Source organism: Quercus suber, unplaced genomic scaffold (genome assembly GCF_002906115.3).
Source record: "Quercus suber isolate HL8 unplaced genomic scaffold, Cork oak 2.0 scaffold_734, whole genome shotgun sequence".
NCBI lineage: Eukaryota > Viridiplantae > Streptophyta > Magnoliopsida > Fagales > Fagaceae > Quercus > Quercus suber.
Window position 1 is genome coordinate 9,699 of NW_027070174.1, and position 26,998 is coordinate 36,696.

A 26,998-nucleotide genomic window follows, 5' to 3' on the forward strand; every position below is an offset into this window, starting at 1 on the left:
TTGAGGTCTTAGATGACCAAAGGCACCACAATGGTGACAAATAATGTGTTTAGGTCCACTAGGCTTTTTGGGAAGGGATCTAGCAACACGGTTTTGTTCTCTCTTCAACTTATAATATTGAGGTCTTATATGACCAATCACACCACAATGGTGGCAAGTTGGAACAAACTTAGATCCATCCAAAGCCTTAGGTTGAGACCTAAACAGAGCCTTTGACTTAATAGTCTTTCTCTCCACCTTTTGATTTCTTTTATGTGGAGGAATGTACGCCGATTTTTCCTTTGAGGTAGAACACACAATAGGCATACAATCGGGTACCACAACATGATTGCAACAAATATTTTCACCTTTTTTAACAATAGGTTCAGCAATCAAACACTTGGCATGCATCTTAAGAGATTCATTTTCACATTTTATCTCATCAACAAGTTTGTTAGACAAGACAAGTTTGGCATCCAAGTCCATATTCAAACATTTAAACTCTTTTAGTTTTTTAAGAGAATTTTCAGCAAGTTTCTTATATTTTTCAATCAATTTTTTTGCTTCATTGAGTTTAGCAATCAAATCATCCTTTTCACAAAATAACTTGCTCAAATTGTTTTGAAACTTCTTAGCAATTTTCTTCAAAGGTTTGATGTTAGGAATATCCACAATATCCAAAGATTCATGTAGCATAGCATCACAATCATGAGGATTATCACTCATAGAGGCATTTTCACAAACACGTGGCATGTTACATTTATCATTAACCAAATCATACAAAGAGGCATATAAAGCACAATCCATAGCAAATAAACACAAGGGGTCAAGGATCACACTTAGGTATTTAAACCACAACAAGTGTACCGGCTTTTATACCAATTGAATGTTCAATATGGGTATGAAACACCCTTGAACGTTTGGACTCCAAATAACAAATTATCAATTCAAGCTTATTATCAAACAATTAATGTGTAGAACATGAACATAAGCTAAACACAGAATTGATAAACAATCTAAGCCAATTATAATCACATCCACAACAGAAAATAAAAGACAAAGATAAAGGAAAGGAAGATGCAAACACACAAATAACACGCGATGTGTTATCGAAGAGGAAACCGAAACTCTCGGCGTAAAACCTCTCCGCCGCCCTCCAAGCGGTCAATAATCCACTAAAAAATGTAGTTGGGATACATGAACAGCAGAAGACCCTCTAAGCCTTATCTACCCAATGTACCTAAGTCCTCCAAGCTTCTTGCTCCAACGAGGTTGCGTCGAACATATTTCTTCTTTAGCTTACCGGATTCTGCTACTAAACCATAGCATCAACCAATGTAGATTGGTCCCTTCATAACTACTTCCCAAAGCACCAAATTAAACCTTCTCATAGACATGGGTGTGGTGAGATAAGGATTTGGCAAAGAACCTCACAAGGGTATGACAATGGAGACGGTGAGAGTAGAGGAATTTGTAGAGTCTCTAAGGTAAAGATTGTGGATGAATCAATCTTGTTTTTCTCTAGGGTTTCTCTTAGAAATTCTCTCTGGAAGCTCTCAACATTTCGTGGGTATAAGGGTCTATATATAGTGGTGTGTGTTTGGAATACGAAGAGTCAGTTTTTGCCAAACATGGCTGGTTGGCGACTTAGTCTCGTGGCTTGTCCAAGTCGCGAGTTCAAGTCGCGAAGTGACTACCTGGCCAGCTTGGAACTTTTGTCTTATAGTGCGACAGCTGGCGTGACCCTTCAGCTCTCCTGTGTGCTTCTCACGTGCCTGCAGTTGGCGACTTACCAGTCGCGAGTCCTAGCCGCGAAACTGTACTTCTTTGCACATACTTGAGCTTTTCTTCACATTCTCTTCACACACTACCCTTACATGAATCCCACCTAAATACATGGTTACTAAGTACTAAATTACAAGCAAATTGGCACAGAATAAAGCTAACAAGATAGTTGATAAATTTCAGCCTTACAGACTTAGAGGGTCTTCTGTTGTTCATGTATCCCAACTTCATTCTTTAATGGATTATTGACCGCTTGGAGGGCGGCAGAGAGGTTTTACACCAAGAGCTTTGGTTTCCTCTTCGATAATACATCGTTGTGTTGTCCTTATATTTGCATCTTTCTTTCCTTAATCTTTGCTATTTAATTTCTGCTGTGGATGTGATTTTATTTGGTTTAGATTGTTTATCAATTCTGTTATAAGCTTATGTTCATTTTCCGCACATACATTGTTTGATATTAAGTTTGAATTGATAATTTGTAAATTGGGGGTCTAAACGTTCATAGTGTTTTACACGTTATTTGAACTTTCAATTGGTATCAGAGCGGGTGCACTCTTTGTGGTTTACATTAGTGCGATCCTTGACTCCGTATTGAAATGGATTGGTCTCAATCTTTAAATACGCCACCATATTTTGATGGCAGCAACTATGCCTTTTAGAAAGTCCAGATGAGAGCATTTTTGTGTTCAATGGATGAAATCGTTTAGGATGCGGTGGATATTGGATGGACTAGGCCAGAGGTTGCTAAATCTACATGAGATAAGGCAACCCTCGTAGCGTCTAATGCAAATAGCAAAGCACTTAACACTATTTTTTGTGGTGTATCTCTAGATGAGTTCCACAGGATATCTCACATCTCTATTGCCAAGGAGGCATGGTAGATATTGGAGACCACGTATGAAGGAACGAAGAAAGTGAAAGATACTAAGTTGCAAATGTTAACCACTCGGTTTGAGGAGCTGAAAATGAGTGAGGACGAGCCATTTGACTCTTTCTATAGCAAGCTGAAAGAGGTGGTCATTGGCAAGTTCAACTTGGGTGAGAAAACGAAGGACTTAAAGATAGTAAGGAAAATCCTTCGATCATTGCCGAAGAGCTTCCGTGCAAAAGTTACAGCAATTGAAGAGAGTAAGGATCTTGATGATATCAAGGTTCAAGAACTAATTGACTCACTTCAAACATATGAGCTGTCATTGCCATCACAAAGGAAGAGCAAGTCCCTTACTCTTAAGACGATAAATGAGAGGGTTGAAGCTCACGACTCATCGGATGAGGATGTTGTCGATAAAGATGTGGCATATCTTGTGAAGAATTTCCAAAAGTTCTTGAAGTTCAAGAAAAATGGAAAGCTTACTATGAAGGGAAAATTCCCAAATTTTGGAAAGGAGAAAAAGGATTTCAAGAGGAAAGAAGGAAAGGACTCTTAATCATCTCAAGGAATCACATACCTCAAATGCAACGGACATGGACATTTCAAGAAAGAGTGTCCCAATTATTTGAAAGCAAAAGGTAAGGTGTATGCCACCACTCTTAGTGATTCCAACTCCTTTGATTCAGATTCAGATGAAAACTGTGATGGAGAGGGAAATTTTTCTACATTTATGACCATTGCTCATGTAGATTCTTTGAATGATTTGGGTGCACTAGTGAAAGAGCTTGGTGAGCACTCTGAATTGGAGTCAATTGAGATAGTTGAGGAATTTGAAGATGAGGAAGATGAAGAAGCAGTGGGACTACAAGAGACCTACAATTCCCTTATTGAGAAGACCGGTGAATATGCAAAAGTGGCTAACGTAGCCATTAAAAAGATGAAAAGGGCAAAGGAAGATTATGGAAGTTTTCTAGTATGATACAAGGAGACCAAATGTGAAATGGAGATGCTAAATGAAGAGTTAACCGAAGCTTATTCAAAAATCAAATTCCTTGAGCTAGAGGTGGTTCAAGCCAATGCTAAGGTAGAGCGAGTTTCCTCTAAGAAGCTTGATAAAGGACTTGCTCATCAAAAGCCTTTCTCCGACAAAAGCGGATTGGGATACACCGGTGAGAGCAGTTCGGCTGCCAATATATCCAAGGAAATGAAGTTTGTGAAAGCTAAAGAATCGATGGTAGATACCATGAATGCTGAGAAAGTGAAGCCAGAGAAGAAGAAGAATGTGACTGACCTAAGGTTTATGACGTAGCCTCCTAAACAATCAGTGGTCAAACCTAAGGGTAATGGGAAATCACTTCCAAAGTCACAAAAAGGTCGAGAAATCAACACATTTGCCATCACTGTGGACTTCAAGGTCACACCAGACCGAACTGTCATAAGCTGAGAGTACTGAAAAATGCAAGTGATCAAAGGTCAAAAGGACCAAGAAATGACAACAGGACTTGGGCTATTGAGAAATTAAGAGGTCGAGATGGTGATTCCGGAATGATGGATGTGATGAAGATGATTGGTGCATTCACCACCTGCTTGGAAAGCTTCACTAGAAGGTTTGAAAGCCCTAACACTCGTACCCAATCCTATAGGGATGTCACCCCAAACGCACGTGACGTGTGGGTGAAGAAGGGTACTCATGCATAAACATTACAACATATCCATGCATTAATACTTCCTACGTTTTGTGACTATGCTTGGTTGTGTGCTTTTTGCTAGTTTGTGTTGAAAATTGTTTATTTGTTTGTTTGTTTGCTTTAAATGTTTTTATATTGTTGCTTTTGATCAATCTTTTTTTGCTTTTATGTCAAAAATCCAAAAATACATAAAAAGTAGAAAATCCAAAAAGTTTGATCGACATTATTGTGTTTTGTCACAAGCATGTTTTGCCTTGTACCTTTGTACTTATGGCTTTGTGCATTTTCGAGCATAACTTGTTCTTTATGCACTCATATCATTGTGGGAAAAATCTGGACATCTATGTGACTATTGTAAATCGATCTTCAAACTTGTCATGAATGATTAGTCAATGATTTTGTTGATCTTGAGACATGCATAGAATGCATGCCTATATATCTTCCCACTCTTTATTTTATTGTTTTTGCTTAAAGAGCTCAACAAATGTAAATTTCCAAATGAAAAGAGATAATGAACTGCAAAAGCCTGTCGCACATACTAGTATTTGACTAAGAAAAAGGGAAAGCAACTTGAAATAAAATGTATGATGCCCAAAAAGACAAAGGCTAACTCATCAAATTGAAATATCAAAAATTTCAGGCATCGATCTCACAATGAGATGTATTGATTCAAAAAGATCAAATGATATGATGTATATGAAGCCAAATGAAAAGCTTTAAAGTTATGTTATCAAGTTTATGTGGGAGGTCATATATACATATTTCTATAATTGAGATGAGTCACTCTATTTAGTGCTAGTTGTATATGCCTTGATTGAATTGATCATTGAAGCTTCACATTAAACTAAGGACTATCACATTTTTGGTACCCACACACATCACACATGTCTATGTTCAATGAATGCCTTATTCATTTGTGTGATTGTACTTGATAAAGTGTGTTTCACATGCTCAATTTTTGTTGATTAAACACAAAAATATTTTTGAGTGTTTTAGTTGTTTTTGGAAAGTATTTTTTTTTTTTTTACAAAAATTGTCAAAATCTTCAAAAACAGTGATGCCCTGTTTTGGCGACTTAGTCACGGGTTGGTCCAGTCGCATGCCCCAGCCACGAGCCCACACAGAGATTTTTCGCAACTCATTGGCGGGTTAATGTCTCAGTCACGAAAAATATTCAGAACATTTTTCAAAATTTGGGATTTTATGTTTTCTCACGGCTCAGTGTGGCGACTTATTCATGGGTGGAAGGTCCAGTCGCGAGGGGTACACAAAAATTTTCGCGACATACCTCGCGGGTAGACCTTCCAGTCATGAAAAACACTTAGAAAATTTTTCAAAATTTTTGGTTTCTAGATGTCTTGCGTCTTACCCTGGTGACTTGCACGCGACTTGACTTAGTCACGAAAATCACGTGTTTTGTGGAAACAAGTCAGTTTTTTAAATCCTTTTGAGTTTTCCCTCAAACTTTTGTGACTATTCATTGTCTTCCCCATTTGAACCTCTCTCAAACTCATCGTGTTTCTCACAAACACCACCATTCTCATCATTTTCTCAACAACAATCTTCAAGAAAAGGTATGGGTTCTTCATTATATTCAAAGTATTTCATGTCTATTGTCTTGTATTTCTTGATTTTTGTGTTTTTGTTGAGTTTTGGAAATATGTAGTTTCGTATATGGGTTAGGTATGTGTGTTTGAGTTAGTTCTATGGTTATTGTTGACATTGCTTATATGATGCTTGATATACATGTTTGCATGCATGTTTCTCATTTTTGGGTAGTATATCATAATTGTTTTGTGCTGTGCAGATCATGCTCCTTGTATTGTGTCTCAAAGTCTAGTACATGTGTTTCTGTGAATTTCGTAGTCTACATTGTGCATATTTGTGCCTGCACACTTATCACGTTTGCACATCTCTTGCACCATTGTTGATTATTCTTAAATACATGATGATTTTCTGCATACTTGGTTCATTTACCTTGTTTAAGTGATATGTCTTTCTCAATGACAATGTGTGTTTATTTCATGGACTAACTTGGATCTAATCAAGTCTATGTTTGTTATTGTGGCTTTGCACTTATTTCTCTGCTGTGTGTATGTTATTTTATAGATGTCTCGTCGTTCTTCTCGAGGAAAAGAGCCTGTAACTGATCTTTCATCATCTCCTATTTCAAAATGGACTTGAAGTTCATCTCAAGCTTCAAACATTGAGAGATTCAGGACTCTTCTCGACTCAAAGACCTTTGACAGCATTTTTAGAAAGGCTCCTACTGTGGTGGAAAGGGTTGTAAAATTTGATACCTTGGAAACAACATTTATCCCTAAGATTTTTGAAGCAAGAAATTGGGCTGATCTGTTCGAGAATTTCGAAGACTCGGTTGATGAATTAGTTAAGGAATTCTACTCTATTGCTAGATACATCGGAGTAGAGTTGAAATGTTGGGTAAGAGGTGAATGTTCAAAATGTGTGTAAAACACCCTTGAACCTTTAGACCCCAAATTACAAAATATCAATTCAAGCTTATTATCAAATAATTAATATGCGGAACATGAACATAAGCCAAACACAGAATTGATAAACAATTTAAGCCAATTATAATCACATCCACAACAGAAAATAAATGGCAAAGATAAAGGAAGAGAGATGCAAATACAAGGACAACACGCGATGTGTTATCGAAGTGGAAACCGAAACCCTCAGCGTAAAACCTCTCCGCCGCCCTCCAAGCGGTCAATAATCCACTAGAAAATGTAGTTAGGATACATGAACAGCAATAGACCCTCTAAGCCTAATCTACCCAGGTACCTAAGCCCTCCAAGCTTCTTGCTCCAACGAGGTTGCACCAAACTTCTTTCTTTTCTAGCTTACCGGATTCCGCTATAATCCATAGCATCAATCAATACCCATTGGTCCCTTCCAAACTGCTTCCCTTAGCACCAAAATGTCTTCTCACAGACGTGGGTGTGATGAGAAAGGGATTTGGTCAATGACTTCTCAAGGATGTATCAATAGAGAGGAAGAGAGTAGAGGAATTTGAAGAGTCTTTTAGTGAAGATTGGGGATGAGGCAATCTTGTTTTTCTCTAGGGTTTCTCTCACAAATTCTCTCTGGAAGCTCTCTACAGTTCGTGGGTATAAGGGTTTATATATAGTGGTGTGTGTTTAGAATACGAAGAGTCAGTTTTTTCCAAACAGGGCTGGTTGGCGGCTTGGCCTCGCGATTGGTCTAAGTCGCGAGTTCAAGTAGTGAGATAACGGCCTGGCTAGCCTGGACTTTTGTCCTGTAGTGCGACAGTTGACGTGACCCTTCACCTCTCCGCATGCTTCTCACGTGTGTAGCAGTTGGCAGCTTGCAAGCCGCGAGTCAATCACGAGTCCTAGCCGCGAGTCCCTACTTCTTTGCACATTGTTGAGCAATTCTTCACACTCTCTTCTCACACTACCCTTACATGAATTCCACCTAAATACAGGGTTACTAAGTTCTAAATTACAAACAAATTGGCATAGAATAAAGCCAACAAGATGGTTGATAAATTTCAACCTTACAATCTCTCCCTTTGGCTATTCTGTGACAAAACCCTATAACAAACTCTAGACTTAACGCGTGAGTTATGAACAGTTGGAAAACTCACTCACACCTAACTCTAGAATCTATGAAGCTTTTGAACCATGAGAACAAGTATCTCCTGAAACATAACAACATAATAAGTTCATTGTATATAGAAAACTTGTAATGCATATGGAGCAAGCACAATGCAATCTAGCACAATGGAATAAAGTAATAGACCATGGCAAGACCAAAACAAGCAATCACTATGAACAAGTGATCACAATGCTCATTTACACTTGGAATGAACATCTGGACATTCAAGCTGATAAACACAAGGCAAATCACTTGAAGGACCAACACTCAACCAATGCACAGTACATGAAGTATATGCATCTAGGAATAAAGTCTTACAAGGGCACAAGAGTGACAATACTTAAAAGGAAATGCATAACATTTAGTTAGAAGTACTGATTTAACAAAGCGCAAAGGCTGCATAAAGTAAGGTACAAAACATAAAGCCTACAAAGTGCATAGAAACAAACCCTAAAAGCTTACAAAAGCAATATGGGTACAAAGCATAAATAACTATACCAGTGAACCATAAGTTCTCCAAAAGTATAGAAATCATATCAACACAGGATAAAAGTTATAATGAACACATCAGAGAATGTAACTATAAAAACTCCCCCTTTCAGTGTGCACACTCCTTTTCATTCTTAGGCTTCTCTCCCCCTTACTGTGCTGCTCTCCCCCTTTTTGCCACGAATAGCTAAAGGCTTTCTTCCAGCTTCTGTTGAATGTTATCTAGTTGTAACTCAATGGTTTCGAGATGCATTTAAGTTTGACTGTGAAAGGAATTAAGGAGCCATTCCAAATCAGAAATTCGATGAAGCACATTTTCGATAAAGTAGCTTTGCTTGGGAGTTTGGAATCCAAGAGGAACAGATTGTGCAGGAGTAACTATAGCATGAGCAGATGGAGATGCATGTGTGGATGGCTCACTCTTAGGTTTCTTAGAGGAGTGACTCTTGCTTGCTTGGAGAGCGTATATTGATATTGGTCAAGGACGAGGCAAGATTTTCTCATCTGATGAAGGACTAACACCTTCACGAAGGACAATCTTCATGATTAGACTGCAGAATGGAAGAATTGTTCGTGTTGCTGAACGAGCTGCTGTTTTCCCAATAATCTGGAATATGTGAGCACAGATGTCAATCAGGGCACCGGTAATGAGGTCACACAGAAATTTAGCCCTTCCAAGACTAATGAAGGCAGTGTTTGACAGTGGGTAGAGATTGGAAAACATGATCAGCTTTAGAGTTGTCAGTTCAGGTGAAAACAATGCAGTGCTTATAGATGATCCTGTGCTTCCCACTTCATGTTCATTCCCAAGAACTTGAAGAATGTCTTGTGCCTGAAGTACTCTGTCATCGTATGGAGTTCGATCCACATTTTTTGTTCTGGTGATGCGAAGTACCTTAACAATGTAGTCTGCATTCATGGAAAATTTTGTTCCTCGTACTTAGCATTTCAACTCTACCCCTGTGTATCTGGCATTAAAGAAGAATTCCTTAACCAATTCTTTAATTGGATCCTCAAAATTCCCAAAAAGGTCAGCCCAATCTCTTTCTTCAAAAATCTTAGGGATAAATGTTGTCCCTAGGGTATCAAACTTGACGACTCTTTCCACAATGGGAGAAGCCTCTTTGAAAGTGTTTGTGTAGGTTTTTGAGTCAATAGGTGTCCTGAATCTCTCACTGGAAGAGTCCCTAGATGACTTGGATGATAGTCATGTCTGTTTAGCAATCGGGGTTGACGGGTCATCAGTTACAATGTCTTTGCCTTTGGAGGAACAACAAGTCAACTGAAAAAAATCAAACACACAGCAAAGAACCAAATGCAATGCCACAGGGTACACACATTAGTTTGATTAGATTCAGATATAAGAGTGTAAAGCAAAGAGATTTCACAGAATCGCAAAAGTATGAACTAGTCTAACACCAGGAAGACAAGCAACACAGACAAAAGAAATAGGCAAACAAATATGATGAATAACGGTAACAACTCAAAGTCAAATGGGCAATGTGCATCACAAAGTCACAAATGACAAAATACCAAGATCATGAAATGAATGGAGCAACACATTCAAGAACAACATCACAGAGCACAATCTCTCAAAAGACAGAAACATGAAAACACACAAGTAGAATAAGAAACAAAGTAAAGCCAAGACAAGAACATCAAAACACAATACTCACAAAACCCTCAAACTAAGTTCGAACCCATTTAAACTCAACAACACAAAAACACTTCACAAAACAAAAAAATGCTCGAATCAAGTACAATGAAGTGAGATAGAGAAAACCCATACCTTTTTCTTGGTGTTTGATGAAGACATGATGCAAAAATGGAAGCTTTTTTAGAGAGACACGGAGTGTTTGAGAGAGAGAAATGGGGAAGACAATGAACAGTCTTTGATATTCGAGGAAAAACTGAAAAACAATTTTAAAAACTGTTTTTAAAACTCAAAACACGATTTTTTCGCGACTGGATTAAATCGCTAGTTAGTCGCCATGGTAAGCCGCGAAACACTGTAAAACCAAGATTTTTAAAAAATCTTCGAAGTGTTTTTCGCGATTGGAAGGTTTACCCGTGAGATAGTCGCGAGATGAGCCGCGAAAATCTCTGAATACCCCTCGCGACTAAACCTTCCACCCACGAACAAGTCGCCACACTGAGCCGCGAAAATCATAAAAACTCAAATTTTGAAAACTTTTCTAAGTATTTTTCTCGACTGAGACCTTGACTCACCAGTGAGCCGCGAAAAATCTCGGAGTAAGCTCACAACTGGAATATGCGACTGGACCTACCCGGGACTGAGTCGCCAAAACAGGGCAACACTATTTTTAAAATTTTTGACAATTTTGTAAAGACAAAATACTTTCCAAAAACAAACTAAAACACTCAAAAAAAAATTTGTGTTTGATCAACAAAGATTGAGCTTGTGAAAACACATTTAAACAAGTACAATCACACAAATGAATATGGCATTTATTGAACATTGACTTGTGTGTTGTGTGTGGATATCAAAAATGAGATAGTCCTTAGTCTAATGTGAAGCTTCAATGATCAATTCAATCAAGACATACACAACTAGCACTAGATAATGTGACCCATCTCAATTATAGAAGTATGCATATATGACCTCCCACATAAACTTGAGTACATTTCATTGAAGCTTTTCACTTGGCTCCATTTTCAACATAGCATTTGATCTTTTTGAATAAACATATCTCATTGTGAGATCGATGCCTGAAATTTTGAATATTTCAATTTGATGGGTTAGCCTTTGGCTTTTTGGGCATCATACAATTTATTTTGGCCGCTTTCCCTTTTTCCTAGTCAAATACTAGTATGTGTGACAGGCTTTTGCAACTCAATATCTCTTTTCATTTGAAGATTTACATTTGGTGAGCTCTTTGAATAAAGCAATAAATTAAAAGTGGGAAGATATATAGGCACAAGTCTATACATGTCTCAAGATCAACAAAACCATTCACTAATCATTCATGACAAGGTTGAAGATCTATTTATAATAGTCACATAAATTTTAGAATTTCTTCCACAATGATATGAGTGCATACAAGCTAAGCTCGTTAAATGCACAAATCCATTAGTACAAAGGTACAAGGCAAAAACATGCTTTGAGACAAAACTCAACAAAGCCGATCAAACTTTTTAGGATTTTCTACTTTTTATGTGTTTTTGGATTTTTGACACAAAATCAGTAAAAATTTAACAAAAGCAACTTAAATAACAATGCATAAAAATTTGAACTAAAGACAAACACACAAACAATATAACAACCTAAAAGCTTGCAAGAAGCACACAACTAAGCATAATCACAAACATGGGAAGTATTAATCTATGGACATGTTGTAATGCTTATGCATGAGTACCCTTCGTCACCCACACGTCACATGCGTTTGGGGTGATATCCTTGACGGATTGAGTACGAGAGTTAGGACTTTCAAACCTTCTTGTGAAACTTTCCAAGCAATTGGCGAAGGCACCGATTATCTTCATCACATCCATCATTCCTGGATCACAATTTTGACTTCTTGGTTGCTCACCACCCCAGGACCTCTCGTCATTTCTCCTTTCTCTTGATCGAGGAGTGCTTGCATTGTTCAATGCTCTCAGCTTGCGACAATTTGGTCTAGTCTGTCCTTACAATCCGCAATAGTGACAAAGATAGTTCGTTCTAAGACCCTGTAGTGATCTTGGAGGAGACCCTATCTATCTTGGCATGAGCTTGCATACCTATTGCTCAAGAAATCTTACTTTTGTGTAAGCTTCTAATAGCTTATCATTAAGTGCTTCAATCTCGCACTTTGCCTCCTTGTATCGTACCAGCAGACTTTTGTAATCTTCCTCAGCTCTCTTCATCTTCTTCACAGCTGCCTTTGCCACCTTTGCATACTCACATGATTTCTCAAGAAGTAAGGCGTAATTCTCTTAAAGACCAGATATATCTTCATCTTCTTCAACCTCCAATTCTTCAACAACCCCAATAGACTCCAAATCAGAATGCTCCCCAAGCTCCTTCACAAGTGAACCCAGATCATCTGAGGATTCCACATGTGCAATGGTCATGAATGCGGAATAATTTCCTTCTCCATCATAACTATCTTTAGAGTCAGAGTTTGATGAATCAGTATCACTCAAGGTAGTAGCATAGACCTTTCCTTTTGACTTCAAATAGTTGTGACATTCCTTTTTGAAGTGTCCATGTCCATTACACTCGAAACAAGTAATTCCTTGAGAAGATTGGGAATCTTTACTATCTTTCCTTCAGAATTCTTTCTTCTCCTTCCTGGAACTTTGAAATTTTCATTTGTCACCAAATTTTCCATCGTTCTTAAGCTTTAAGAATTTCCAGAAGTTCTTTACAAGATATGACACATCTTTATCTACTGCACCCTCTTCTGAAAATTCATGAGATAGCACTCTCTCATCAATTGTTTTAAGAGCAAGAGATTTGCTCTTCTTCTGCGTGGGCAGTGACAATTCATATGTTTGCAATGAACCGACCAGCTCTTGAACTTTAATGTCGTTAAGATCCTTGCTCTCTTCAATGGCCGTTAATTTGGCACGAAAACTTTCTGGCAGTGATCGAAGAATCTTCCTTACAACTTTAGAATTCTCCGTCTTTTCCCCCAAATTAAATTTGCCGATGACCACCTCGTTCAGCTTATTGTAAAAGGAGTCAAAGGACTCATTCTCACTTATCTTTAGCTCCTCAAAGCGAGTGATCAGAATCTGGAGTTAGGTGTCTTTCACCTTCTTAGTCCCTTCATAAATTGTCTCCAAAATTTCCCATGCTTCTTTCACAATGGTGATATGTGAAATCCTGTGAAATTCTTCTGGAAAGGCACCACAGAAAATGGCATTCAAGGCTTTGCTATTTGCATTAGCCGCTGCAAGAGCTGCCTTATCCCAAGTGGATTTTGCGACCTCCGGTCTAGTCCAACCAACTTCAACTGCATCCCACATAGCATCATCAATAGAACACAAAAATGCCATCATTCAAACTTTCCAAAATGCATAATTATTACTATAAAAAAATGGTGGCACAGTAAGAGATTGAGACCTATCCATCTCAAAACGGGGTCAAGGATCGCACTAAGGTATTTAAACCGCAACAAGTGCACCTGCTCTGATACCAATTGAATGTTCAAAATGTGTGTAAAACACCCTTGAACTTTTAGACCCCAATTTACAAAATATCAATTCAAGCTTATTATCAAACAATTAATGTGTGGAACATGAACATAAGCCAAACACAGAATTGATAAACAATCTAAGCCAATTATAATCACATCCACAACAGAAAATAAATGGCAAAGATAAAGGAAGAGAGATGCAAACACAAAGACAACACGCGATGTGTTATTGAAGAGGAAACCGAAGCCCTCGGCGTAAAACCTCTCCGCCGCCCTCCAAGCAGTCAATAATCCACTAGAAAATGTAGTTGGGATACATGAACAACAATAGACCCTCCAAGCCTAATCTACCCAGGTACCTAAGCCCTCCAAACTTCTTGCTCCAACGAGATTGCACCGAACCTTTTTCTTTTCTAGCTTACCAAATTCCGCTATAATCCATAACATCAACCAATACCCATTGGTCCCTTCCAAACTGCTTCCCTTAGCACCAAAATGCCTTCTCACAGATGTGCATGTGATGAGAAAGGGATTTGGTTAATGACCTCTCAAGGATGTATCAATGGAGAGGAAGAGAGTAGAGGAATTTGAAGAGTCTTTTAGTGAAGATTGGGGATGAGGCAATCTTGTTTTTCTCTAGGGTTTCTCTCACAAAATTTTCTCTGAAAACTCTCTACATTTCGTGGTTATAAGGGTCTATATAGAGTGGTGTGTGTTTGGAATACAAACAGTCAGTTTTTCCCAAACAGGGCTGGTTGGCGGCTTGGCCTCGCGACTGGTCTAAGTCGCGAGTTCAAGTAGCGAGATAATGGTCTGGCCAGCCTGGGACTTTTGTCCTGTAGTGCAACAGTTGGCATGACCCTTCACCTCTCTGCATGCTTCTCACGTGTGCAGTAGTTGGCAGCTTGCAAGCTGCGAGTCAGTCGCGAGTCCCTGCTTCTTTGCACATTGTTGAGCAATTCTTCACACACTACCCTTACATGAATCCCACCTAAATACAGGGTTACTAAGTGCTAAATTACAAGTAAATTGGCATGGAATAAAGCCAATAAGATGGTTGATAAATTTCAACCTTACAAGAGGAACATAATTCTCCATCAATCCAAAATACATTGCAAAGGTTCTTCGCATCACCAGACCAGCAAATGTTGACCTCACTTCGTATGATGACAGACTACTTCAAGTACAAGATATTCTTCAAGTTCTTGGGCCTGATCATGAAGTTAGAAGCAATGGCTCATCTATAGGCACTGCACAATTTACGCCTGAACTGACAACTCTAAAATTGATCATGTTCTCCAACCTCTACCCATTGTCTAACACCGCTTTCATCAATCTTGGAAGAGCACAATTTCTATGTGATCTCATTACCGAAGTTCCGATTGACATCTGTGCCCACATCTTTCAGACCATTGGGAAAGCAGCAGCTCGATCAGTAGCCCGAACATGTATTCCTTTTTGTAGTCTCATCATGAAGATTATGCTTCTTAAAGGTGTCCATTCACCAACAGATGGAAAAATTGTGTCACTTTCTCGACCAATATCCATGATAACTCTTCAAGCAAGCAAGAGTCACTCCTCTAAAGCACTTAAGAGTGAGCCATTCACCCATGCCACTCCATCTGGCCATGATTCAGCTACACCTATGCATACTGATACCGTTTCTCCCATTCCTTCTGAGATGCAAACAACTGGCACTCCATCTGCACTTCCTAGCTCTCGAGCTGACAGGTTGAGCACTTTGATTGAGAGTGTGTCTCAACGGATTTCCGGTTTCGAACGACTTCTCTACTCCACCAACAACCAAGTTCAAATGCGTCTCACAGCCATTGAGACACAATTAGATGTTATTCAGCAAAAGCTGGAAGAAAGTCTTTAGTTATTCGTGCCAAAAAGGGGGAGAGATAGCATTCAGTAAGGGGGAGAGCAACACAAGAATGAGGAGTGTGCATACTGAAAGGGGGAGTTGTGTGCTTAAGAAGAGGAAGCTGATATATCTACACTCACACATACTTTTGGATAGTCTAACAAACTTTTGTTTTGCTTGTCTTGTTTATAGCTACTTGCTGTTTTTATAAACTCTTGTGTGGACAGTTTAAGCTTACTGTTCTGTAAACATTGGTGAGTAAAAAAATAATTTCAGCTGTAGGTTCAAATTAGAACTAGTAATAACTTTTGACGTAAGATTTTGATATGATTTTTATGAAAGTATTACGAAAAATGTTGTGAATATAACATTTTTCATTGAAAAATATAATTGTTAGTAATAAATATAGGAAGAATAAATGATAATAAAAAATAAAAATAAAGAATGAGTGAAGAAATAATATTTAAATGAGATAGAGAATGTGTTAGAGAATTTGATAGAAAGTGTATTTGAAAAAGTTCGTAATTAAAAGGTAAAAGTCACTATTCATTCTTAAAATAGTATAAAAATTTGAAAAATCTGCCGAATGTGCTCTTAAAGGGTTGTTCTTTCCACTTTAGCCATAAATTTAAAACCAAAAGCTAACATGTAAAGAGCAACAAATAACAGGTGAAGAAATATTAAAAAAAAAAAAAAACATTTAAACATATTCAAGCAAATATCCAAATCTCGAATCGTGGTTCCAAATGGTGAGTAACGTATCTCGAATCTCAAAAGATCGAATCTTAATAAGACCAAGAAGCGTCCTTCCAACTGCGACAAGGATTGGACATGTTAACCAAAAAAAAAAAAAAAAAAAAAAGATAAGGATTGGACAAGGAAAAGTTCTTTTCGAAATGACTACGCATTGTTTCGAAAGTGCCAACAAGGAAAGGACGAAATAGAGTACTTTTACTTTTTCTCAGTTCTCCATCAAAGGACACAATTCCTTTCCAAATGACATACAAACAAGTGTTGCAAGTATCAATAACTTTTGACTGAAGAGGGCATGGGAATCATCTTCCATTTCATTTCTTTTCTTCTCTTCAACAATCACTTCCAAACTTTTAGTGTAGAGGAGTTGCGTTCAAGTATTAACAACATTTGGTGGTCTCTATATTGAGGGAAGCTCCATAATCCACTAGAACTTCAATCACTCTTCAGGTAGATATAACATCTATGCATGCATTCAATTCTTTTGTTCCTCCTGATGTCATTCTTCTTTCATGTTTTGTTATATTGTTGGACGAAAATATGTACGGTTTGTTAGCACTATCTCATCTGTGTGTTTTTTGTTTTTACTGTTTCGCACGCAGACACCTTGTTTCAGTATACATTTGTTAATCAGGTACAAACATAAGCAGTTTATAGAGAATATTGAACCCAATGCTTTCATCAATACCATCGGCAAAAGGACAGGACGGGAATTAAAAATTTTTTTGGTAGCCAAAGTTTAGAAAAAAACATTCCACCTTATTTAAGAATAAGAAATATACTAAAATTCAAAGCTACATAAAAAATAATAAAATATAAACGTAATGATAGACATAAAATAAGAAATATACTACCATCTGTTTAGTTTATATTAACAAAATATGAACATAATAATATAGTATAAAATAACTTTTTGGTTTTGAGTAATGATAGAGATACAATATTTTTTACAATTGTTATGATTATAGTGACATCACTTTATCAAGGTATAGTGATACACCAATTATATCATTTTTATTATGCACCAATTAGAGTATGTTATGTTGTTATTAGTTACGAAAAAAAAAAAAAAAAGGTGTGTACCTAAATTTATTGTATCATTCTCTCCGTTGCTTCTCTCACAAAGAGAGAGAGAGAGAGAGAGAGAGAGAGGAAAAAAATGGAGAATGAGAGCTGCCGGAATGTCCTTGAATGTGAAGGAGAAAAAGAAAATAAAAGAAGGGGCAGGGTGGGTAGAGATAGGTTGGACACGGGTGTGGAGGAGAAAAACAAGAAAAAATGAAAATGAAAAAAAGAAATGAAAACATATGGATGGGAATGAATTGAATGAAAAGGAAAAATAATATAAAAAATAAAAAATCTTAATTGAGAAATGCTATCATAATATTTTCACAATAAATTTTAAGTAATAAATTGTTATTAGTTAATATTGGTGAGTAAAAAAATAAGGAAAATGTTAATGAGTGCCGTTAGGGCATTGGTTAAAAATCTATTTTAAGAAAGTTTTGATATCACTTTTATGAGAAATGAAAAATACTGTCAAAATATTAATTGTTTTTTTTTTCTTTTCCCAAAAAAACTTTCTTTAATTAGATTGTTAACCAATGCCTTACGACACTAATTAACATGACTCAAAAAATAATTTTGAAGGTGGTTCAAATTAGAACTAATAATAGCTTTTCACATAAGATTTTAATATGATTTTTGTGAAAGTATTGCGAAAAATGTTATGAATATAACATTTTTCATTGAAAAATATAATTGTTGAGAATGAATTTAGGATAAATAAATGATAATAAAAAATAATAAAGAATTAATGAAAAAATAATATTTAAATAAGATAGAGAATGAGATAAAAAAATCTGTTAAAAATTGTATTTGAAAAAGTAAGTAATTAAAATATAATAATTAGTTTATTTTTCAAATAATACAAAAATTTGAATTACCTGCTAGATGTACTTTAAATAGTTGTTCTTTCCACTTTAGCCATAAATTTAAAACCAAAAGCTAACATGTAAAGAGCAACAAATAACAGGTGAAGAAATATTTAAAAAAAAAAAAAAAACATTTAAACATATTCAAGCAAATATCCAAATCTCGAATCGTGGTTCCAAATGGTGAGTACCTTATCTCGAATCTCAAAAAGACCGAATCTCAATAAGACCAAGAAGCTTCCTTCCAACTGCGATAAGGATTGGACGTGTTAACCGAAAAAAAAAAAAAAAAAAAGATAAGGATTGGACAAGGAAAAAAGTTCTTTTTCCAAATGACTACACATTGTTTCGAAAGTGCCAACAAGGAAAGGACGAAATACTTTTACTTTTATCTCAGTTCTCCATCAAAGGACACAATTCCTTTCGAAATGACATACAAACAAGTGTTGCAAGTATCAATAGCTTTTGACTGAAGAGGGCATGGGAATCATCTTCCATTTCATTTCTTTTCTTCTCTTCAACAATCACTTCCAAACTTTTAGTGTAGAGGAGTTGCGTTCAAGTATTAACAACATTTGGTGGTCTCTATATTGAGGGAAGCTCCATAATCCACTTGAACTTAAATCACTCTTCAGGTAGATATAACATCTATGCATGCATTCAATTCTTTTGTTTCTCCTGATGTCATTCTTCTTTCATGTTTTGTTATATTGTTGGACGAAAATATGTACGGTTTGTTAGCACTATCTCATCTTTGTGTTTTTTGTTTTTACTGTTTCGCACGCAGACACCTTGTTTCAGTATACATTTGTTAATCAGGTACAAACTTAAGCAGTTTATAGAGAATATTGAACCCAATGCTTTCATCAATACCATCGGCAAAAGGACAGGACGGGAATTTAAAATTTTTTTTTGGTAGCCAAAGTTTAGAAAAAAACATTCCACCTTATTTAAGAATAAGAAATATACTAAAATTCAAAGCTATATAAAAAATAATAAAATATAAACATAATGATAGACATAAAATAAGAAATATACTACCATCTGTTCAGTTTATATTAACAAAATATGAACATAATAATATAGTATAAAATAACTTTTTGGTTTTGAGTAATGTTAGAGATACAATATTTTTTACAATTGTTGTGATTATAGTGACATCACTTTATCAAGGTATAGTGATACACCAATTATATCATTTTTATTATGTACCAATTAGAATATGTTATGTCATTAGTTATGAAAGAAAAAAAAAAAAAAAGGTGTGTCCCTAAATTTATTGTATCATTTGTGAAAGCAGATAATATCAAATTTGTGCCTTAGTGTGATATCCCAAATTTGATTGGATATTGTGTGAGTGGGAGGAGTTCCACATTAGACTTATTCTAGGTTGATATGTGCTTTATTAATAAGGACAAGGAACTTCAATTGTGTCTAGTTCTTTTGGAGTATAGTGCAAATGTGATTTACATTTTTTTCTTGGGTCATTACATACTTTTGCCACAATGATGATGTGATCAACTATGAGTAGTAAAGAAAAAATGATGAGTTCATTTGAAAGCGATTTTTATTATTCATAGCTAATCACATCATTAAGTTGTGGTAAATGGTGTGGCTGTAGAAGACTTGTTGTATTAATATTTGTGTTGCTTTAGAACATTCATGGTTTAACCATTTGAGATTTTTTTTTTTTTTTTTTTTTTGTGAGAAAAATAGAAAAAAAAATTTGAAGTGTTTGGGAATAAAATATATATGTTTTCATGTCATAACAAACTAAACTTTTAAAAAATAATTCTTTACAGATGACAAAGTAAATACACTAATCTTCCTAAAATTTCATTTACTTTGTATTGCAAGTCACCTACTTTGATATATATATATATATATATATAAAATAAAAAATAAAAAACTACAGGCATAACCTCTTTCGAAAACTTTTTGTACAATCCACTTTATTGTCTCCTATTTACAATCTGCCATCTTCAGTTGTTAGGAGGAAAAAAATTTGTGAATATTAACTTATTATTCCACTTAAGACTCAAGCAACTCCTTTTTTTTTTTTTTTTTTTTTTTTTTTAAAGGACACACTTAAGTCTCAAACCTAATAATCAAACACACACCACTGAAATTAAATGCCAATACTAATCTAAAAAATATGGGATGCTCTCTCAATTGAGATCTATTTAATTCTTTTGTCTCTTGCCTACGAGATCTAGATGCGCCATTATTTATTTATTTATTTTATTTTTGAAACACCACATCAACATCAAAAACGCTATTTCTTCAATTAAATTTCAGACAGTTTTATTTTGACAAACATTTCGAAAAAAAAAGGCCCGAAAGCCTTCACAAAATTAAGAAAAGAAGAAAAAGAAAGAATAAAATTCTAGTTGCGCAAAAGTAGAAACCATCTCTATCTATATATTTAAAAAGCTAAAGTGTAGCATTTATTATTGTAACATTTCTGTTGAGTTACATCAGAGACTATATCATCCACCTATTTCAAATACACTATCTCTTATTTTTAACTCTTTTCCTTTTATTAATTTTCCAACTTATTGTTACATTTTCTCCTATTTTTTCTCATTCTTTTTACATTTTTTTTAATCTCCCCACCACTATCTACCTTAAGATCACTTTTTTTCTATCCCATTATTTATTTATTTATTTATTTATTTTGGTTTTTCTTTTTCCCATAATCCTATGATAAATTTAAAATTCTCACTCTTATTCTATGCATAGTTTTCATACACAAAAAAGGTTATTTTTCTAAATTTCTCTCTCTCTCTCTCTCTCTCTCTCTCTCTCTCAATTTTTTTTTCCATGCTTTGGTGGAATTTTTATTTTTCTTGCATTCTACTTTGTTGATGAAATTTTTCATTATTTGGAACTATACTTTTGATTGATGTGATTAAATTTTGTGTTTTTAAATTGTTATCTTTTTTTCTTCTCTTTGATTTCATAAATATTATCCTATTGCATTATATATATATATATAATGTTATTTTATTTCATAACATGACTTGGATAATTTGGTGTTTGTTACTATCTTTTTTATTATTACAATTTTTCTTCTCATCTTATTCTCTCTCATACTCTCTCCTTAAATAGTTGCTACTTTCTCTCTCTTGATTTTTTATTCTTTTTTGCAACTCTATTTTAGGTTAATGAATCATTATGATTTTTAAACTCTATAAGTAAGAGATCTCTTACTTATAGTTTTGGTTTTATTTCATTCTTAATTATTTTGGATGTAAGAATTTGAATTTATATCAAAACAAAATCTTGGCTATCCTAATTATAGATCAACATTTAGGTCCATTTTGGTCTATTCAGTTCAGTTCGGTCTACTTTGGTCCACGTCAATCGAATTCAATCCATTTGGTCTACATTGGTCCATTTCTCTCCAATTTGTTCCATCTAGTCCACTTCGGTCCAATTCAGTCCAATTTGGTCCATTCTGTCCATTTGGTGTACTTGCTTAAGAATGGGAACAATCTATTTCGGTTTACTTCAGTCCAATTTGGGGTATTACTTAAGAATAGGCAAAGACAAGTTTGGGTTAAGAGTATTATCAATNTTTTGTTTTTACTGTTTCGCACGCAGACACCTTGTTTCAGTATACATTTGTTAATCAGGTACAAACTTAAGCAGTTTATAGAGAATATTGAACCCAATGCTTTCATCAATACCATCGGCAAAAGGACAGGACGGGAATTTAAAATTTTTTTTTGGTAGCCAAAGTTTAGAAAAAAACATTCCACCTTATTTAAGAATAAGAAATATACTAAAATTCAAAGCTATATAAAAAATAATAAAATATAAACATAATGATAGACATAAAATAAGAAATATACTACCATCTGTTCAGTTTATATTAACAAAATATGAACATAATAATATAGTATAAAATAACTTTTTGGTTTTGAGTAATGTTAGAGATACAATATTTTTTACAATTGTTGTGATTATAGTGACATCACTTTATCAAGGTATAGTGATACACCAATTATATCATTTTTATTATGTACCAATTAGAATATGTTATGTCATTAGTTATGAAAGAAAAAAAAAAAAAAGGTGTGTCCCTAAATTTATTGTATCATTTGTGAAAGCAGATAATATCAAATTTGTGCCTTAGTGTGATATCCCAAATTTGATTGGATATTGTGTGAGTGGGAGGAGTTCCACATTAGACTTATTCTAGGTTGATATGTGCTTTATTAATAAGGACAAGGAACTTCAATTGTGTCTAGTTCTTTTGGAGTATAGTGCAAATGTGATTTACATTTTTTTCTTGGGTCATTACATACTTTTGCCACAATGATGATGTGATCAACTATGAGTAGTAAAGAAAAAATGATGAGTTCATTTGAAAGCGATTTTTATTATTCATAGCTAATCACATCATTAAGTTGTGGTAAATGGTGTGGCTGTAGAAGACTTGTTGTATTAATATTTGTGTTGCTTTAGAACATTCATGGTTTAACCATTTGAGATTTTTTTTTTTTTTTTTTTTGTTGAGAAAAATAGAAAAAAAAATTTGAAGTGTTTGGGAATAAAATATATATGTTTTCATGTCATAACAAACTAAACTTTTAAAAAATAATTCTTTACAGATGACAAAGTAAATACACTAATCTTCCTAAAATTTCATTTACTTTGTATTGCAAGTCACCTACTTTGATATATATATATATATATATATAAAATAAAAAATAAAAAACTACAGGCATAACCTCTTTCGAAAACTTTTTGTACAATCCACTTTATTGTCTCCTATTTACAATCTGCCATCTTCAGTTGTTAGGAGGAAAAAAATTTGTGAATATTAACTTATTATTCCACTTAAGACTCAAGCAACTCCTTTTTTTTTTTTTTTTTTTTTTTTTTTAAAGGACACACTTAAGTCTCAAACCTAATAATCAAACACACACCACTGAAATTAAATGCCAATACTAATCTAAAAAATATGGGATGCTCTCTCAATTGAGATCTATTTAATTCTTTTGTCTCTTGCCTACGAGATCTAGATGCGCCATTATTTATTTATTTATTTTATTTTTGAAACACCACATCAACATCAAAAACGCTATTTCTTCAATTAAATTTCAGACAGTTTTATTTTGACAAACATTTCGAAAAAAAAAGGCCCGAAAGCCTTCACAAAATTAAGAAAAGAAGAAAAAGAAAGAATAAAATTCTAGTTGCGCAAAAGTAGAAACCATCTCTATCTATATATTTAAAAGCTAAAGTGTAGCATTTATTATTGTAACATTTCTGTTGAGTTACATCAGAGACTATATCATCCACCTATTTCAAATACACTATCTCTTATTTTTAACTCTTTTCCTTTTATTAATTTTCCAACTTATTGTTACATTTTCTCCTATTTTTTCTCATTCTTTTTACATTTTTTTTAATCTCCCCACCACTATCTACCTTAAGATCACTTTTTTTCTATCCCATTATTTATTTATTTATTTATTTTTTTGGTTTTTCTTTTTCCCATAATCCTATGATAAATTTAAAATTCTCACTCTTATTCTATGCATAGTTTTCATACACAAAAAAGGTTATTTTTCTAAATTTTCTCTCTCTCTCTCTCTCTCTCTCTCTCTCTCTCAATTTTTTTTTCCATGCTTTGGTGGAATTTTTATTTTTCTTGCATTTCTACTTTGTTGATGAAATTTTTCATTATTTGGAACTATACTTTTGATTGATGTGATTAAATTTTGTGTTTTTAAATTGTTATCTTTTTTTCTTCTCTTTGATTTCATAAATATTATCCTATTGCATTATATATATATATATAATGTTATTTTATTTCATAACATGACTTGGATAATTTGGTGTTTGTTACTATCTTTTTTATTATTACAATTTTTCTTCTCATCTTATTCTCTCTCATACTCTCTCCTTAAATAGTTGCTACTTTCTCTCTCTTGATTTTTTATTCTTTTTTGCAACTCTATTTTAGGTTAATGAATCATTATGATTTTTAAACTCTATAAGTAAGAGATCTCTTACTTATAGTTTTGGTTTTATTTCATTCTTAATTATTTTGGATGTAAGAATTTGAATTTATATCAAAACAAAATCTTGGCTATCCTAATTATAGATCAACATTTAGGTCCATTTTGGTCTATTCAGTTCAGTTCGGTCTACTTTGGTCCACGTCAATCGAATTCAATCCATTTGGTCTACATTGGTCCATTTCTCTCCAATTTGTTCCATCTAGTCCACTTCGGTCCAATTCAGTCCAATTTGGTCCATTCTGTCCATTTGGTGTACTTGCTTAAGAATGGGAACAATCTATTTCGGTTTACTTCAGTCCAATTTGGGGTATTACTTAAGAATAGGCAAAGACAAGTTTGGGTTAAGAGTATTATCAATTGCTTGAGTAATATCAATTGTAATTATATGATAAGTTTTGGTTATCATAATAATTTCCTTAAGAGAATGAGAATTTAAATAATAACTTTGAAACTTAAATTTTAGTTGTACCAACAAAAAAAAAAAAAAAAAAAAAAAAAAAGGAAAATATAATGCATAATAACAATAGTTAAAAGAGTATGGATCATTTCAAAAAATATATATATATCAATCATAAACATTAAAAATGATAAAATTATATATTCGTAAAAATAAAGTGATAAAAATTACTTTTTAAAATTGTTCAATTTTGAGGGAGAACAAATTATCTACAATCAAATTTCAAGAATAAACTATACATATTCAGTATAAGTTTGTTATAAGTTTTAATTATCATAATAATCTCTTTTGAGAGAATAAAGAATTTGAATAATTTATTTGAAACTTAAAACGTTTAGTTGTACAAAAAAAGGAAAAAAAAAAAAAAACATATCATACTATAACGTAATTTTAAAGAATATGAATTCCTTATAAAGGAATAATATTCATCAAACATGTCAAAACAATATAGTGATATATTCGTAGAGATAGAAAGATGAAAAAAATAATTTTAGAAATTGTTTAAATTTTAGAGATGAAACCGTGACTTTTTCAGTCACTTAATGGCACGATTTTAGTTTATAAAATACACAGTATGTGTAATACACCTGTTTGAACTAAACATAGCCCAAAATCAATATCTCTTTGTGCTTGTCGAGCTAATTTGGCTTATGGAAAGAACTTGCACACATTTCGTCATGCATCATACAATTTATATGTAATACTGAAATCTTCCTTTTCAGGTACGCAGAAGCCAATCAATAAGTTCAAATGGCAACAAAAGATTTCAATTCAAACGACGGTAAATTTTTTACTCTCCCATTGGTTAATAGTGTGGGCATTCAATGAGTTCTTAACAAAATGGATATGTCTGACTAAGATATCACCAAAGTTAGCATTCATATATATATATATATATATATGAGATGTGCTACGTCTACAATATTTTTACAACTTTTTCACAACATTTTCACAACAAATCATAGGTAGTTAGTTATTATTGGTTCAAATTTGAACTTAACACTAAGATTACTTTTTTGCCCCAACAATAGCAATTAATAACAATCTACCACTTAAGATTTACTGTAAAAATGTTGTGAAAATATTGTAGACATATCATTTCTCTCTCTCTATATTTATATATATATATATATATGATTCTTCACTTTTTTTTTTTTTCTTTCACGTCCACTTTTATGTGTTAAATTGTTGACATTCACACATCAATTGTGGATATGTAAACACTGAATACAAATTAGAATATATTTTTCCTTCCATGAAATAGTTGCACTATGATTTTTACTAATAACGAGAAGAATTTCATCGTATAGAGCGTGGGAGGCTTTATCGGGCTGCACTAAATGGTGACTGGAAATCTATCAAGGATATACAAAAAATTCAAAGAAAAATTACAAAGAAAGGAGAAACCACTCTTCATATTGCTGCTGCAGCAAACCAAGAAGAATTTGTGAGGAATTTATTGAAGACGATGATTAAAGACAACCTAACAACTGAAAACACTGTTGGGAATACTGCCTTGACCTATGCTGCTGCAACTGGAAATGTGAATATTGCCATGGCAATGCTGGAGAAAAATCATAAGCTGCCAAACCTGGGTAGTGGAATAAAGCCACTCTATATGGCTGCTTCATTAGGACACGGACAAATGGCGAATTATCTTTATTCTCAGACTAGAGAGAGAGTTCGCGAGTGGATGACAAAGAACAGGCTAAATATTTATCGCATTGTGTTAGGGGTGGCTTATATGGTAAGCATAAGTAATTATAATGTTTCTTGCCTTTTTTTTTTTTTTTTTTTTTGGGGGGGGGGGGGGGGGAGAGGTGTTTTCATCTGGAGTAAAACTTCAGGGTTAAAATTGGGTATTGAAGTCACATCTAAGTCATTTAATTCTAAATGGAAGTTACAAATGATGGTTTGATTTTTTTTCATTCCAGAATTTGAAGTTTAAAACATTAATCAGGTTTAAACATTGAAAATGGTATTGTTAAGTTAACACAATCTAAACCGTTCATTTAATTTCTAAATGAGGAAAAGTTAACAATTTCACTCATTTTCTAAATGTGGTATCAAAGTATTGATGGACTGGAGATTTTGGTACTGATTTATATACTGATCGGTCATCTTCACCTCAATATTTAAATTTTTAGTTTCATTGAACTTTACTATGCCATCCTTTTTTCTTTTCTTTTTTGAAACTACAATATCAAATAAATTGTTGTATTGTGAATGAGATTCTTCATAATAGAATTTTATATGATGGAGATAAATTATGCCTCTCTAACAAGCTGGCTTAAGAACTTTGGAGGCTTAATGCGAAAAGTTTAAGTGAGGTCCTTTTTGAAATTCAATTT

At 34.1% G+C, this 26,998-nt stretch overlaps 1 long non-coding RNA gene across 1 annotated transcript; it reads left to right on the forward strand.

Moving 5' to 3' along the window:
- Window positions 1-18,488: 18,488 nt before the first annotated feature.
- LOC136064683 (uncharacterized) lies at window positions 18,489-26,350 on the forward strand. Its single transcript, XR_010626263.1, has 3 exons — window positions 18,489-18,787; window positions 25,370-25,428; window positions 25,958-26,350. It is a non-coding gene; the product is annotated as an uncharacterized LOC136064683 (long non-coding RNA).
- The last annotated feature ends 648 nt before the right edge of the window (window positions 26,351-26,998 follow it).